The sequence below is a fragment of the Camelus ferus genome, chromosome 1 (assembly GCF_009834535.1).
Source record: "Camelus ferus isolate YT-003-E chromosome 1, BCGSAC_Cfer_1.0, whole genome shotgun sequence".
Lineage (NCBI taxonomy): Eukaryota > Metazoa > Chordata > Mammalia > Artiodactyla > Camelidae > Camelus > Camelus ferus.
Genome location: NC_045696.1, coordinates 49,119,480 through 49,135,679, shown reverse-complemented (window position 1 = coordinate 49,135,679; position 16,200 = coordinate 49,119,480). Strand labels below are relative to the sequence as shown.

Genomic DNA, 16,200 nt, shown 5'->3' with positions numbered 1-16,200 from the left:
AAACCCAAAAAACTCTTCACTCCTCTTTGATAGCCAGGTTTCTTCCAAAGCAGGGTTTTAAAGAGGACTGGAAAATCTGGAATAGGTTAGTAGGCCCCGCCCCTTGCGTTCCTGCCTCGTCCCCCCCTTCCCAGCCTTTCTAATGGTCTCGCCCACTCCGCCCCTCGCGGGTCCACCGCGGCCCCGGCGCAGACTGAGGCGGAGGGCGGCGGGACGTTTCGTGCTCCCGGCTCGCCTCGCCCGAGCGGCGCTCTCCCTCTGGCTGGGACCCGAGGAGAGGGGGTGGGGAAGAGAAGGCAGGATGGGGCTGCCCTTCCGTTGCCCATGCTAAAGGTTCCTGTGTGGGACGCTGGACGTAGCCTAATGGACTAGGCATCTCCCTCCTCGCCGAGGGCTGAAAGGAGAGACTTTCTCCTTCTTCCTGCTTCCCGGGACAGCTGTGATCTCCGAATCCCTCCTTTTTCCCCTCCCCACTTCCCCCAAACCCGCCGAGGCACGTTTGCACAGGCGTTTTTTTTTTCTTGCTCCTTTCTCTGGGAGGGCGGTTTGGTGAAAGGGTCAACAGAGCCGGGCGAGGAGAGGGGCCGCGAAAGATTTGCTTTCTCACTCTTGCTTCTTTGGCCGCGGGGCTGTCTGCTATCCCCGCTGGGCGACCGGCAACAGGAGGCCATGGATTTCCCCCATCGGATCGCCTAGAGTGCGGTGGTGTTTTCCTTTGGTTTTGTTTCATTTGCATGTTCGCACGTGTAATTTTATTTTCATTGCCTGTTTTCTTGTGAACTGATCGCGGAAAAGCGACCTCGGGAAGTAGTAAACATTTGCCCCTAAGAGGAGAGTCTGTGATCCACCACAACCTTCCCTCACCCCGATGTCCCCTCGCCCTGCCCTCTCCATTTGCCTGCCACACACAGTCCTGGTGGTTAACCTTGGAGCTACAATCACCGGCGGTTCTGCTGGGTGGTGGACAGTTTCGACTGTCCCGAGAGGGGCTCCAGTGGAGGCAGAGGACATACGTTCTCAATCCATTAATTTTACGTTGGTTCTGCCATCTCCATCAGATAGCCACAAATGTGCTCCAATAAGAAGAAAGTCGAATAAGGAGCCAGCCGCCGTTAAACTAATGCTTGTCTGCCGCCAAGATTACGCTGTCCTCCCCCTTCAATCGCTAAGGTCTCCCCAGCCTCCACCCACTGGCTAACAAGGTTTTACTCACCTCCAAGACTACACACAATTCTACCCCCTGCCCACCGCTCTTTTTTCTTAACTTCCGCCTCCCAGCCTGTCGTCCAGTGCTCGGTTTAAGTACCTCTTTCCCTCCACCTACTTTTCTCTCCCCTCTCTGCCTGTCTGCCTCTGTCGTCCCCTGTAAACCTGTCTCCTGCAACACTCCTTTCCATCACCTATTCTCAGGATGCACTTATGAATAAACCTTGTCCTGTATCGCTCTGGGAGATGCCCTGATGATGATCATAATTGACGAAATGTAGCCATTGTGACATTCCTCAGCTGTGCTGACACCACCGTTTCCCTTGAGAAAATTTCTTTTCCTATTTTCTCATTCTCTAAACCTAATGTCACAGCTAAATTTAGACAGAGCCCACTGTGCAACGAATAGCTAATTATCTGTTTAGGTAGCACTTTAACACGTTGTTGAGACTCAGTTAAATGTTAAACAACCAAAATTTTAATATCGCTAGCCAGTTTCATTCCCCTAGCCTTTCCCTGGTGGTTCTAATCTCCAGGAAAAAAACAAAAGTAATTTAGCCAATATTTGAAAAGGTGCCAAAAGCTTAATATGGGGGCCATTCATGCAATTGCTACAGAGACCATGAGGGATTAACAGGTTTAGTGCTTCTCAAAAGGATGATATGGAGCCTTAAAGGATACATTTCCTCCATATTCTGAGAATTGGATTAGTTGCAAGCTATGATTATATTCTCTTACCTAAAGTGGAGAGCATGGAAGAGCAGTATTTGTACATGTTATATAAGCATTAAAAGAGCACCATGCTGGTGTTTTTGTGCATACATGCATTATGTTTTAATAATAATAATTTGTGTAGATATAGCCTCTTCAGCCAGAGATGTCAAAGCACATGCTTACTTCCCAGGGAAATTTGCAATTACCATTATCCCTACTTGACAGCTGGAGGAACAGAGGCACAGAGGTTAAGTGCAAATACTACAAGCCTGTGTGGTGGTTTCCCTGCCAGAACCAAGTTCTTACCTTCCAGAAGACACCACTGACCTCTCAAGATTTCTTTTAAAGTTAGAAAACAAATTGACCGAGGTAACTCAAATGTCTACCTTCTAAGTGTCCAATCTCAAACTACTTTCTCCTCAAATGAATACATACCTACCTTAAGCTTTCATATTGGAAATTATTACTAGCTACAGAAAAAGATTTTACATTAGTGTGGTACAACTCATTTTTTTCAAGGACCAGAATTACTGTCGATTTAAAAAAAAAGAAGAAAAAAAACCTTTAACATGAGAGTATTACCAGGTTTTACACCATTTTCAGTCGCCTAACTTTACAGATAAGTTCGTCTTTATTGTTTGAGTGACAAACTGGTTGAAGGAATACTTAATCATAGCTAACTTATTAATACTTCTGGCACTATGGAATCCAAAGTAGGCATGCTTTTTCCAAGGCAAAAAATTATCTGAACAAAAAGCAACATGATTCTAATGCCAATAATGATTTCATTGTTTGGAGTTAAGAGTACTGATGATGTCCATCCCACTTTTTGCCTCAAAGACTGTTGATCAACTACCGAGATTCATGAACTCTTAACTGAAAAACAGAGGTTGACATCTTAATAAAAAAGTGATTATGTACAGTGCCCGGCATTTTATATTTACTCAAATAATCCAGATTAAAAGTTTGAGACTATTAGAATTTCATAGCTGATTCTGAAACAAAAATTATTTTGTAGTAGAGGTAGACTATTATGTACATACTTCAGCTAGTTCTTTTTACCATCAGCAAATTTTTTATAACCCACTGCGTGAGGAAGTATAGCTTTTCCCTTATTGGAAGAGATGAGCAATGCTTTGTGGTATGTTTGAGTTGGTACTCTAGTTGACAATAAGTTGATGTTACCCAGTTAGAATCACAGTCTTCTAAAGCAGAACTATGTAAATAGTTTAAAACAAACTGCAAACCAACAAAAAAGTCCACCCACTTTTATCAAATGCAGCTATTTCCGACTGCAAAGATCTTCCCTCATATATTCATACTGTGTTTTTCCCTCATATTTCCCTTGGGCCCTTGCTCAAATTCAACTTTGTCATTGAGCTCTTCTATGGCACCCCCAGATGAAAGAGCTGCCCCCAACCCCAATCCCTATTCCCCTGACACACAGATTGCTTGATTATCTCTACTGCACTCACTATATCTTTATTTATTGTCTGTTTTCCCTTCACTAGAATGAAAGTTCCACAAGGCTGGACAGGGATCTATTTATTTTTTCACTGTTGAAACCCAACCACCTAAAACAGTATCTACCATATAGCTCCCAGTTTGGATGATTAAATGATAACTACAGTGACATAGCATACTTGAGTGCACCTCTAATGACAGACAAACCCAAGAGAATAATATTAATTTTTTAAGATCTTGATTATATGATCTTGTTGAGTTTTTGAAGCTGGAAGATGGTTACTCTAACTGATCATTGCTTAACATTCAATTTAATTGCTTTTAGTGTTACTTATTAAGCTGTCGTCTCTCTACTCCATATTCACACATACTACTGGGGCTGGGGCTCTGCAAACATGTCTCCTTTGCCAGCTGGCTTCCTAGTAGGTTCTATCAATAGGAGCCCTTGGAGAGAGGATAGAAGGTAAAAGTGGGGGAGAAGACACTTGTTCCTTTCTCCTTGCTTCCTGCTTCTATCAGCATCACTTCAGCAGTAAAAGCCCTTCACCCCATCGTCAGCAGTTGGTTCCAACCTCCCACTTTATACCCCAAGAACTAGACCCATCACAACACCTCAGAGTGACCAGCACCAGCTAGGCTGTGCCCACTTCTCAGAGTTGCAGGCCCTAGTCAGCAGGAACTTTCCTCTGAGCTTCTCAGTTCTAAAAATCCAAACTTTTCCCTTTGTTTCCCCAGCTTTAAGACGGTAATAGCTTCCCACATTACATATCTCTGAATCACTTCAGAGTTCTTTTTTGGGTGGACCCCCCTCCTACCCCTGTGTAACAATACCCTATTATTAAGTTCCCTAGGTAACATGGTATGATTTCTTTTTCCTTGATTGGACCTTGATTGATGCTCTATTTTCAGTGACTATTTCCCAAAACCTTCTTTGTAACAGTTATTTTTCTTTAAGTCAAACTGTTTAAAATCACAGAGTCAACATCAATCTCAATATAAGTAAAAGCAATAAAGCAAATGAGCAAAATTTGTTCTATTTCATTGACAGCAATCCAGGTTAAGCAGAGATGGGTTTGAAATAAGAAAATTTGGAGGTAATTATGTTGGTGTCTTAGTCATATATATATAGTTTTTTTTGGTTGATGTTCCTAATCTAGATAATGGAAAAACAAATAAAATTTTCTAATGTTAGGTAATCTAGGAGATTTCTTTATTTTACTGACCTTAATTACCCTTGAAAATCATTATGAAACAACAAGGTCCCTGTGTAAAGCACAGGGAACTATATTCGATAACTTGTAATAACCTATAATGAAACATAATATGAGAAAGAATATATATGTATAACTGAATCACTATGTTGTACATCAGAAACTAATACAATATTGTAAATCAACCACACTTTAATTAAAAAGAAAAAGAAAGAAAGAAAATCATTATGGAACTGAAAGATAAGAGGATTACTTGGAAAAAGAATTGGACTTCTCTCATAAACCTAAAAAGAAAACAAACATACATTTCACACAGCTATCTAAAGGCTAACTCTATTTATAATATACAACTATTTTGCAAGAGGCACTAGGGTTCCAAAAACATAGTTTGAGGAACTGATACTCAGGCAGAAAGAAGAGCTAAGCCATAGCATTATGGTAGGTTAAATAAGAGGGTAGGTTAACTGAGCAAAGATGATTGAGCTACTATGTGCTAAAATTTATGTAAGGTGTTGGGAATGGAAAAACTCAAGTCCTGACCCCAAATGCCAATAAAAACATTATTGCAAACAATGGAGTGATGTACAATATAGCAGACAACAGAGGATGATTCCCAGGTTTGCCTAAAAGAGATTGGGAATGCCTAACAGCAAAGGTAACATTTGAACAGTCTCTTTTTTTTTTTTTTTTTTTTTGAGGTAAAATTGTTATAGAACATTTATGAGTTTCAGGTGTATCACATTATAATTCATCTGAATGCACAAAAAAGTGATCACCGCCAAAGGTCTAGTTATTATCCATCACCATGCAATTGACCCCCTTAGCCCATTCCTCAACCTCCTTCCCTCTGGTAACCACCAATCTGTTCTCTGTATTTATGAGTTTGTTTTTTTGTTGGTTTATTTGTTTTGTCTCTTTTTTTTAGATTCCATATATGAATGAAATCATATGGTATTTGTCTTTCTCCATCTGACTTATTTCACTTAGCCTAACATCCTCAAGGTCCATTCATGTCACGAATAACAAGATTTCATTCTTTTCTAGGGCTGAATAGTATTTGAACAGCCCTAAAGAGTGACTAAGATTTTGCCATACGGATAGGATAAAAGCAACAGAGGGAATATGAAAATGACAGATGGAAGATTACAGAGGCATGGCAAGGTATGATGAAACCACAAGTATTTCTGTGCTGCCATAGGGTAACATGCAAAGGGGAATTAGGAGAAAAGGCAAAAATGAAGTTAGATAAGTAGGCAGGGATCTTTTTTTTTTAACCTTATAAAGAAGTTTGGATTTTATCTGGTAGGTAATGTGAACAAGTGAAGAATTTTGAGTAGTGGGATGACAAGATTGGGTTTGCTAGAAAAGTCAAATAACTGGTAGAAGTGAGGATGGAAGGACTGTCAGGGGATTTGGGAGAATTATAAGAAATTTAGTAAGGAATTTGTTGTAAGGAGAAGAGAGAATAAAGGTCTGAACTTGAGCAGTGATCAAGCGAGTAGAAAGGAGAAAATGAATGCAGGAGAATTTTAGTATTTTAACACAAAATGCTTTATTCCCACAGTGGTTTGAATATGTGTACATTCAAATAGTCATAAAGTCATAAACGTTGCTGAGGGAAGTAGGAGGCAAAAGACACGTGAACAAAAGGATGAAAAAGGATGGAAAGAGAAGCACTCAAAAGAAGGTAATGAAAATATGAGTAGAGGCAGAGGGATATTAAAAGAGAGAACATGGAGAAGAAAATAGGTGGAGGGAGATCAAATGGTAAAGCCTGCAATACTCTAATTGATGGTTTTAAAATTATTGGACAAATTTTATAATTTACTTCCACTGTATATTATTCATTTGATTCTTATATGTATATCTCAGATTCCTGCAATATCCAGTACAGTTGCTTTTGAATTTTATTCCCGTTCTTGTCCTACCCCTGTTCTGCTCAAAACTGAAGGGTATCAAAAAGAAAAGGGGAAATTGACATCCAACAGGATCCTGCAGGGCCCTCCTGAGTACAAAAGCCCCTCTGTGTCCCCCATTTCTTGTCTGTAGAAAAAGGCTTTAGTCTCCTATGCCTTCCCTGAGTTCCAAAGAGCAGACTCAAGTAGTTACTAACTAGGGAAGTGAGGAAATGCAGAAATAAAGGAAAAGCAGTCAGGCATGAAAAGTAATGCTAGCTTAATAGTTCAGCAATAAAACAGTCCTAGTTCCTTCTCAGGGGATATATATAACAATCTAACACATATCTTTGAGTCGTTCTGTAAAAACTTAGACCCGTTTTCCCCCCCAGGTGAAGGATGGTGACTACATGCTGGTCACAAGCACTAGACCCCAGACTGGTTGAACCAGGTTGATGACTGAGATTCCCACCCTATTACCTCACCACCTAACCAATCAGAAGATCACACATCCTGCAACACTTACTCCCAATGTTACCTTTAAAAGCCCTTCCCTGAAAGCCATTGGGGAATTCAGGTCTTTTGTGCATAAGCTGCCCATTCTCCTTGCTTGACACACTGCAGCGAACACTGTACTTTCCTTCTACACAACCCAGGGTCAGTAGATTGGCTTTGCTGCCTGGTGGGCAAAAATGATCAGAGAGTGCAAAGTTATTAGCTTTGTAGGTAGAGGAAAGGAGCAATAAGCTAAGGAATTTGGCAGGGTTTGGAAGATGGAAAAGGCAAAAACATGGATTTTCCCCTAGAGCCTCCAGAAAGGAATTCAGCTCTGCCAATGCCTTGATTTTAGCTAGGTAGGACCTGTGTTAGACTCCTGATCTAGAGAACTGACAGATAATAAATTTGTGTTCCTGTAAACCATTGTCTGTGGTAATTTGTTATAACAACAGTAGAAAACTAATTGTGACAAAATGAGAACTATATATTTGATCTTTCTCTAGTTCCTGGCAGAGAGCTCCTATAACTCTCGGAGTTTTCTGAGTGATGGGGTGAGAGGAGCATCTTTTGTTATTTATAATAAATCCCTTTCAACCACATATATGCTTATGTTAATGAGATGACTCTTGGAAGTTAAGGACTAGTTGCCAGAGAAACCAACCAAGTGATTAGAAGGTTGAAACTTTTAGCCCCACCCAACTCCCAACCTCCAGGGGTTGGGAGAGAAGCTGGAGATTGATTTCACCATCAATGGCCAAAGGCATAATTAATCACGTGAACTTAATGAAACCTCTATTAAAAACTCTAAACCCTGAGAGCTTCCAGGTTGGTGAATACATGAAGGTGCTGGGAGGCTAATGCGCTCAGAGATGGCATGGCAGCTCTGCACCCCTTCCCACAGATCTTGCCCTGTGCATCCCTTCCATTCTGCTATTCCTGAGTTGTATCCTTTATAATAAACCAGTAAATTTAATTAAGTGTTTCACCTGAGTTCCGAGAGCCCTTCTAGCAACTTACTGAATCCCGGGAGGGGGTCATGGAAACTCTCAATTTATAGCCAATTGTTCAGAAGTCCAGCTGACAACCTGGAACCTGTGATTGGCATCCCAAATGGGGGCAGGCTTGTGGGACTGGGGCCTTAATCTTTGGAGCCTGTGCTAACTCCAGGTAGTTAGTGTCATAATCCAGCTGTAGGAAAATTGGTCTGAAGAGCTGGAGAATTGTTTGATGTGGGAATCCTCCCCACCATACTCGGTATCAGAAGCTGGCGCAAGTAGAGCAGAAATGAAACAAGAGTTTTCTTTTACTGATATACCTCCCTATCCTCTTACCTTAATTCCTTTGACCAACACTCAAGAACCTTAACACGAAACTCAGCATTACTTCAAAGCACCTTATCTAGCCTGCCCTACTAAGACCCTAGGCCCACTCCATTCCTTGCCAGTCTGTTTTTTTCATGAGACTCTAGGACACCTGTTTCATCATGAACAAACATCCCCATATCCTTTTAATATTTCTACCTTCTATAACAAAATAAAACAGGCATATTGCTCTAAAATTTAAGATTCGTTGCATTATCTCATATAGAAAGCTTATGTTTCTTTCTACTTCTTCAATTCATGCTGCCTGGAGCAGGGCTGGGTGTATCTACTTCTAGATCATTGTTCTGTAGACTTCATTTAACAACCTGTCTTCTTTGAATTTCTGTGTACACTTTTTTATTCTGCTACTTGAAGTCCCTGACAACATCAATACTTTGTAACCTCCTGTGGACCTCTGGTCTCAGTGGGAATTTCTCACTAAAGAGCTCTTTCTAAACTACCCTCTGGTTTTCCTACTAGTTTACCATCATTGTTGAATTTATTCTTCAGCTTCTAATTTTTGTCTTCTAACACTTATCTTCAAATCCATTATTCTCATTCTGGCTTTTTTGCCTTCCTACCGAGACTGGACTCCACGGTAAACATCTCAATAATACACTTGCCAGCCCTTGTTTGCTTTGCTAACCCTCACTAACAACACTCAGCATTCCTGCTGTAGATCAGGAGTTGCTTGATAAAATCTCAACAGGGCACCAGCTACAATTCCTGAAATTTCATGGTATCAAAATTCCCCTTGGTTCTCAAAGCTGCTCAACAGTTCTTATAATCATCCTTCTTAAAACCTTTACAGTGATGGCTCCAAATTTTTTCCTTCCTCCTCAGACCTCCATCCCTTCCTTAGCCCTTGCATTCTCTTTGGATAACAATGCTTCTTATCTCCCTGGAAAAATCGTAGCTCTTCTAGATGAATTGCATTAATCTCCTTCTAATTTAACTTATCTTGTCACCCTTTCCTCTCTCTTGCAATAATTCAAAAGTTTGTTGACACAAACATCATCTCTACCCTCCCCTACCTTCTAACAGTCAGATTGTTAGACTCTAAGCACCTGAGGATTGCAGAACATAGATACTACTCACCTCTTAGAAAATGACCAGGACATGTTACATGTTAGAATTCTTAAAATCAAATTTCAAATCAGGAAACCAGCTTTAAAGACAGCAGGCAGCTCAACATGAATGGACCTAGAAAATATCATACTAAATGAAGAAAATCAGACAGAGAAAGACAAACACTATATGATACCACTTATATGTGGAATCTAAAAAATAATACAAATGAATCTATACACAAAGCAGAAACAGACTCACAGCTATAGAAAATAACTTGTGGTTAGCAAAGAGGAAGGGGGAGGATAAATTAGAAGTATGGGATTAACAGATACAAACTACTATGCATAAAATAGATAGGCAACAAAGATTTACTATATGCACAGGGAATTATATTCAGTATCTTGTAATAACAGATAATGAAAAATAATCTGAAAAAATACATGTAACTGAATCACTCTATTGTACAACTGAAACTAACACAATATTGTAAATCAACTATACTTCAATAATTAAAAAAAAGAAAACAGACTGATGGTAGTTCTGCTGCCCTCTTGTACCCTACAGTCTTTCTGTTATAGGAATAAAATGCCAAACAAAAGAGTTGACCTAATAAAAAGAACTAAATTAGAAAGCTATAAGCCAGCTTGTCATGAGAATCATTTCTATCCTTCTCATGATCAAATATTTTAATGCTAAGCTGTTGCCATTCACTGTTTGAAAATGTCATTTTGGTATAAATATATGTGAATATTTGGGTATATAAATGTTTTGTGTATTCAGCCATAAAAACTGACAACATAACGCCATTTGCAGCAACCTGGATGTTGCTGGAGAATGTGATTCTAAGTGAAGTAAGCCAGAAAGAGAAAGAAAAATACCATATGAGATCGCTTATATGTGGAATCTAAAAAAAAATAAAAAGTTTTGTGGTTGTTTTCATATGTGATTCTGTAACTAGGTGGCTAGAACCTCAGGATCTATGGGGATGGGGGAGTTTTTGCTTTATAACTTTCTTTGTCTTTTTTACTCTGCCCTTTATATATTTCATAAGAATTCATCTTTTAATTCCTTATTTTGTATTTTCCTATCTATTTCCATAACTATCTCCAGGGTTACTTAAATTACTGTGGAATATACTACATTATTGAAAAAGACCTAGGTATTCATATTTCTAATACAACTTATGCCAGAGAAACTAATGTGTCATTTCTGCCAGTCTCTGTATTTATAACATGAGAGAAATCCCTGGGAAACTGACCCTGTAGCCTAATGATAAAATAACCTTTCAGAACTATTAAATATTTTATTCTTACAGGGATTATTGACAATGAATGAAGGAACTACCCTTTTGAATGCTATAATAGAATATATATTTCATTTATTCAGTAAATATTTATTCAGATCAACCTGTGGGGCCTTCCCAGGACAATCTCCTCCCACATATCCTCTGCTGTAGCTCCACTCTGAAGTACCTAGATGATAATGTCTGATGCACATTACTTTTGTTGTTTTACAGATGCTAAAACCACCACCAAATGGAAGAAATTAACTACTGGGTGATCATGAGCATGCAGCCCTCAGACCTACTGGCACTTAAGGTTGATAATGTTAACCCTTGTGACACTGCCCTGTTACCTCACCATCGACCAGTCAGAGAACTGTGCATGAGCTGATCATATAACCTGCAACCCTCCTCCCTCACCTGGCCTTTAAAAAAAAGGTTCAGCCTTTGTTGAAACCCTTCATGGAGTCTGGCTATTTTTTGAGCACAAGCCACCTGTTTTCCTTGTGTTGCTGTCTTACAATAAATGCTGCACTTTCCTTCACCACAACCCAGTGATTGGCTTTACTGTGTGCAGGTGAGCAGACCCAAGTTTGGTTTGGTAGCACAAACTCCATGCAGTGGAGACGTAGCAATAAAGAAGACATATCAAAACTACAATGGGGTATCACCTCACACCAGTCAGAATGGCCATCATTTAAAAGTCCACAAATGATAAATGCTGGAGAGGGTGTGGAGAAAAGGAACCCTCCTACACTGTTGATGTGAATGTTAATTGGTGCAGCCACTATGGAGGACAGTATGGATGTTCCTTTAAAAATTAAAAATACACTTACCATATGATCCAGCAATCACACTCCTGGGCATACATCCAGAGAAACTACAATTGGAAAAGACACATGCACCCCAATGTTCACAGCAGCCCTACTTACAATAGCCAAGACATGGAAACAACTTACATGTCCATTGACAATAGAATACTACTCAGCCATAAAAAAGAACAAAATAATGCCATTTGCAGCAACATGGATGGACCTGGAGGTCATCATTCTAAGTGAAGTAAGCCAGGAAGAGAAAGAAAAATAACATATGATATCACTCATATCTGTGGAATCTAAAAAAAAAAAAGAAAAAAGAAGACACTGATGAACTCATCTACAAAACAGATATAGACTCGTAGACATAGTAAACAATCTTATGATTACCAGGAGGAAAGGGGGTGGGAGGGGGTAAATTTGCGAGTTTGATATTTGCAAATATTTACTATATATAAGAATAGATAAAAAAAAACAGATTTTTTCAGCATAGCACAGGGAACTATATTCAATATCTTATAATAACCTTTAATGAAAAAGAATATGAAAATGAATATATGTATGTATATGTGTGAATGAGACATTATGCTATACACCAGAAACTGACACATTATAACTGACTATACTTCAATTTTAAAAAAAAGAAGACATAGAAGTCCTTCTCTTTAATGACTTTTCAGTTTAGCAGGGGAGGACAGATATTAAATGAAAAATTATGCAAATTTTTGGTCACAATTTTATTAATATTGTGAGGAAAGTCACAGAGTGCCCAAGAGTAAATATCAAGGGACCAAAATTAATATGTGGAGTGAAAAATAGCTTTATTGATGAACTACTGTTTAAGCTAAGACCCAGAAAATGACCTGGTGTTAAACCCTATAAAAACCACATGAGCTCATATGTGTGTCTTGAAAGGATCCAATGTAAAGTCCACATGTGCCAATTATTTGTGTGTAGCTCTTAACTCCATTCCTGACCTTCTGTGTTCTCTGATTCACAAGGGCTGGAAGCTGGCAAACTACATTTTGCAGACTCCTTGTCAGCACATTAATTTCTATTACTTTCTGATACTATGCAACAGTGGCAGGACATTTAGAGCAGGAGACATGAAGAAGTCATTTTTTTTCTGCTTCTGGGAGCCTCAGGTATCAGCAACAGAAGTGGTAGAAAACTCTGGGCTCTAGTAGTCAGTAAAAGTTTTTAGCAGCATCTGTAAAAAGACAAGCACCTGTTTAGTTCCAAGCATAGTAGAAACAGGCATATTTCCAGCACATCAAAGAGAAGTGAAGGCTAGTGGGCTCCAGCTCAGGAAAGGCAGCAGCTTCCTGATCTTCAGATGATGTCTCATCACTATAATGATCCTAGTGTTCTGTTTTCCTGGCTGTATACTGACTAATGAAGAATAGGAGAATGGTATAAGGGCCTAGAGAGGTAGAATGGGTGCAGGTTAAAGAGATTCTTTTAGTTGTGTTAAGTATTTTGGACTTTCATTCTAACGGTAATGGGAAACTATTGAAAGATTCTCAATAGGGAGATGACATGATCAACTTTCCATTTTTAAAAAGAGCAGTTTGACTACCATAGACAAACTGGATTGGTACATAACTGAGCAGGAACCATGTGGGGCCTTCCAGGCTCAGACTTCTCGCCCATTTCCTCTGTTGTAGCTCCTCTCTGATGTACGCAGATGATAGTATTTCAGGCATATTTTGTGAGTCTTTCAGATGCTAAAAACCACCACCAAAGGGAAGAAACTAGTTGATGATCAAGAGCACAGACTTTCTGGTGCCTAGGGGTTGACAGTGTTGACTGCTATGTTACTTCAACATCAACCAATCAGACAATCGTGCATGAGCTGGTCAGTACCCTACAACCCCTTCTCCCTCACCTGGCCTTTAAATATGCTTTGTTGGAACCCTCTGGGGAGTTCAGGGTTTTCCTGGGCATGAGCCACCGTGTCCTCCTTGCTCAGCCCTGCAGTAAACCTTCCTCTGCTCCAAACTCTTACTTTTCAGTTTGTTTGGCCTCATGGTGAGTCAGGCACGTGAACGTGCCTTCAGTAACAGTAATAACAAGAGTAAATTCAATGATCAGTTAAATAGCTATAGGAATTTAAGTAAGAACTGATGATAGAGAAAAAAATGATAAAAATAGAGAAGTTGACTGAGTTGAAAAGAAATTGATATGACTCGGGGATGGGTTGGATTTTGAAGGTTAAGAGGAAAAACGTCAGGGATTATTCTGAGTTTCTGACATGACTACTGAGTAGGTAGTGGTGCCAATCACTGAGATAAGACATTTTAGGGGCAAATATTATACCTTTAAATTTGAGGTGCATATGAAACATCCAAGCAGATTTGATGAGTACACAGATAACCAGATACAGAACTCATAGCCATTGGTCTGTACTGGAGAAATGAAAGGAAAGCAGCAAACTGATTGTATTTCAACCTGGGTACATATATGAGTTCACTTAGGACATGAGTATAGTGTGAGCAGATAAGGCCTAATCCTGACAAATGGGGATATGTAAATAACATTTGGAAGAAAGGACAGCTCTGGCAAAAGACACTGAGGAGTTGTCAGAGAGGAAAAAGGGCAACTACAAATGAGGTATCATTGAAACTAAGGGACAAAATGTTTCTAGAAAGAGGGAATCATCAGTTAGGTTGAATGCTACAATTAAAAGGAAGACGTTGGTAATCTCCGGAAGAACAAGCAATAGAAACCAGTTGTGGCTAATAGAAGCAGAATTTATTATGTTACTATAATAACATGATATAATATATTGTATTAGTATAATAATGGAATTTATTACAAGGGTATTGGGTAGTTCATTAAATCTCTGGGAGGCTTGGTAAACCAATTGGAGACTAGCAGCCAGAAACAATGTCCAAAATCCCACTGCAGGGGTGACCAAGGTTTGGACCATACATTAGATGTGTAAGAGAGGAAAAAGTTTTCCTAACTGCTATTAAAGTCCCTGGTTGGGTCTGGAAAAAAACTGACAGAGACAGATTAACAGGAGAAAAGTATACGCATGTATTTAATACTGGTTTTACCTGACAGAGGATGCTTTATAAGAAATTGGCAACCCAAAGATACTGTTAAACCTAAGTATTTTTGTCCCAAGTTTGGCAGAGTGGACAGTCACAGAGAAATATGATAGGGCAAAGGGTATGTGGTAAGTGCAGTAAACTGGAGGAAAATTATCAAGGCCTGTCTGATTCTTCTGGGCATCCCCTTGTCTTCAGAAATAAGGATGCTCCTCTCCTCCATGTATAGGGAAGGCATCTCTCACAAGAGGGACTTGTGCTTTGGGGAGAAGAGTAGGGGAAAAGTCAGAGAGACCTTCCTGTTTCTGCCATTTTCTCAAACACCGTCGACTTAAAATATTCAATATGTCAAGGTGCCTTATTTTGGCACAATGGGTCTAAACCCCATCAGACATCATCTCTTACTCTGCTGTCACTGTTACGTCAGAAACTCAGTCTTCTGACAACCATGATCATCATCAAAGAGTTTTTCAAATACCACATGGTTCATAGGTCAGCGCATCTGATCTGTCTAGTGGTGGAAACACAAGCTAGGCTGGAATCGATGGAGGAACGCATGGAAGAGGAAGATCTGAGATTTGAACAAGTATAGATAACTGCAAAGAAAATGAAGGAGGGGTAGCTGGAAGGCAATGTGGTATCCACGGACAGTTTTTTAAGATTAGAAAGACCTAGAAGATGTGGAGAAGGCTGATATTAGGGAGTTAAAAGATAATCTATAAAGTGAGATTACTTGAGTAACAGGACAAGAATGCCTGTGATCACACTGTTGTCTAACATTATTCTGGGGGTACTAAACAGGGAAAATGAAAAAGAGAATTTTAAGGTTTAAACATTAGAAAAAGAGAAGTTGAATTATTGTTATTTGCAGGTAGTATAATTATACACCTAAAAATCCCAAGACAATTAATTAAAGCCTGTTACAATTAGGGAATTCATTAAGGTGACTGACAACAAAATTAATATATACAGAAATTAGTAGCTTTTATATATTGAAACCAGTTAGGAGATCTAATAAAACAGAATCCACTTAAAATAACTAAAAGTGATAAAATATCTAGAAGTGATCTTAACAAGAAATATGTAAAATTTGTATGATGAAAACTTTAAAATAGGAATCATAAAAGTAGTAGAGAAAAATCATAAGAATTTTCTTTCCAATAAACTTGGAGTAGGGAAAGTATATTACAAAAATCAGAGGCCTAAGAGTAAAACTTTAATAAATCTGACTAAGAAAAATTTTCTACATGACCAAAAAGAAAAACTTGCAACTCGAATTACAAAAGCTGTCTTTACATGTAAATAACTTATACAAATCAATTTTAAAAACACAACATGGGAAAGTAGAAAAAGAATATGAACAGAACTCTTAGAAAAATACTTACAAATGGCTTTTAAATATTTGAAAAGATTGTCAATCTTTCTTATGATAAGTGAAATGCTAATTAAACTTACATTACGAAATCAGCAAAAAAAAAAGTTTGTGATGCCCTTCTGTTGGTGTTGGGTAAATATTATGACTCATACCTTTTTGGTGGGATTGTAATTTGGTTTGTCATCTATGAAGGCTCATTTGGTAATATCTATCAAAATTACAATTGTGTTTACTCTTTTACTCTGAAATCCC

The 16,200-nt window shown here is 39.0% G+C and overlaps 1 long non-coding RNA gene across 1 annotated transcript; it reads left to right on the top strand.

Moving 5' to 3' along the window:
• The first annotated feature begins 12 nt into the window (after positions 1-12).
• On the top strand, positions 13-11,237 carry LOC106730669. Its single transcript, XR_004319560.1, has 4 exons — positions 13-85; positions 5,640-5,756; positions 6,160-6,282; positions 10,937-11,237. It is a non-coding gene; the product is annotated as an uncharacterized LOC106730669 (long non-coding RNA).
• The last annotated feature ends 4,963 nt before the right edge of the window (positions 11,238-16,200 follow it).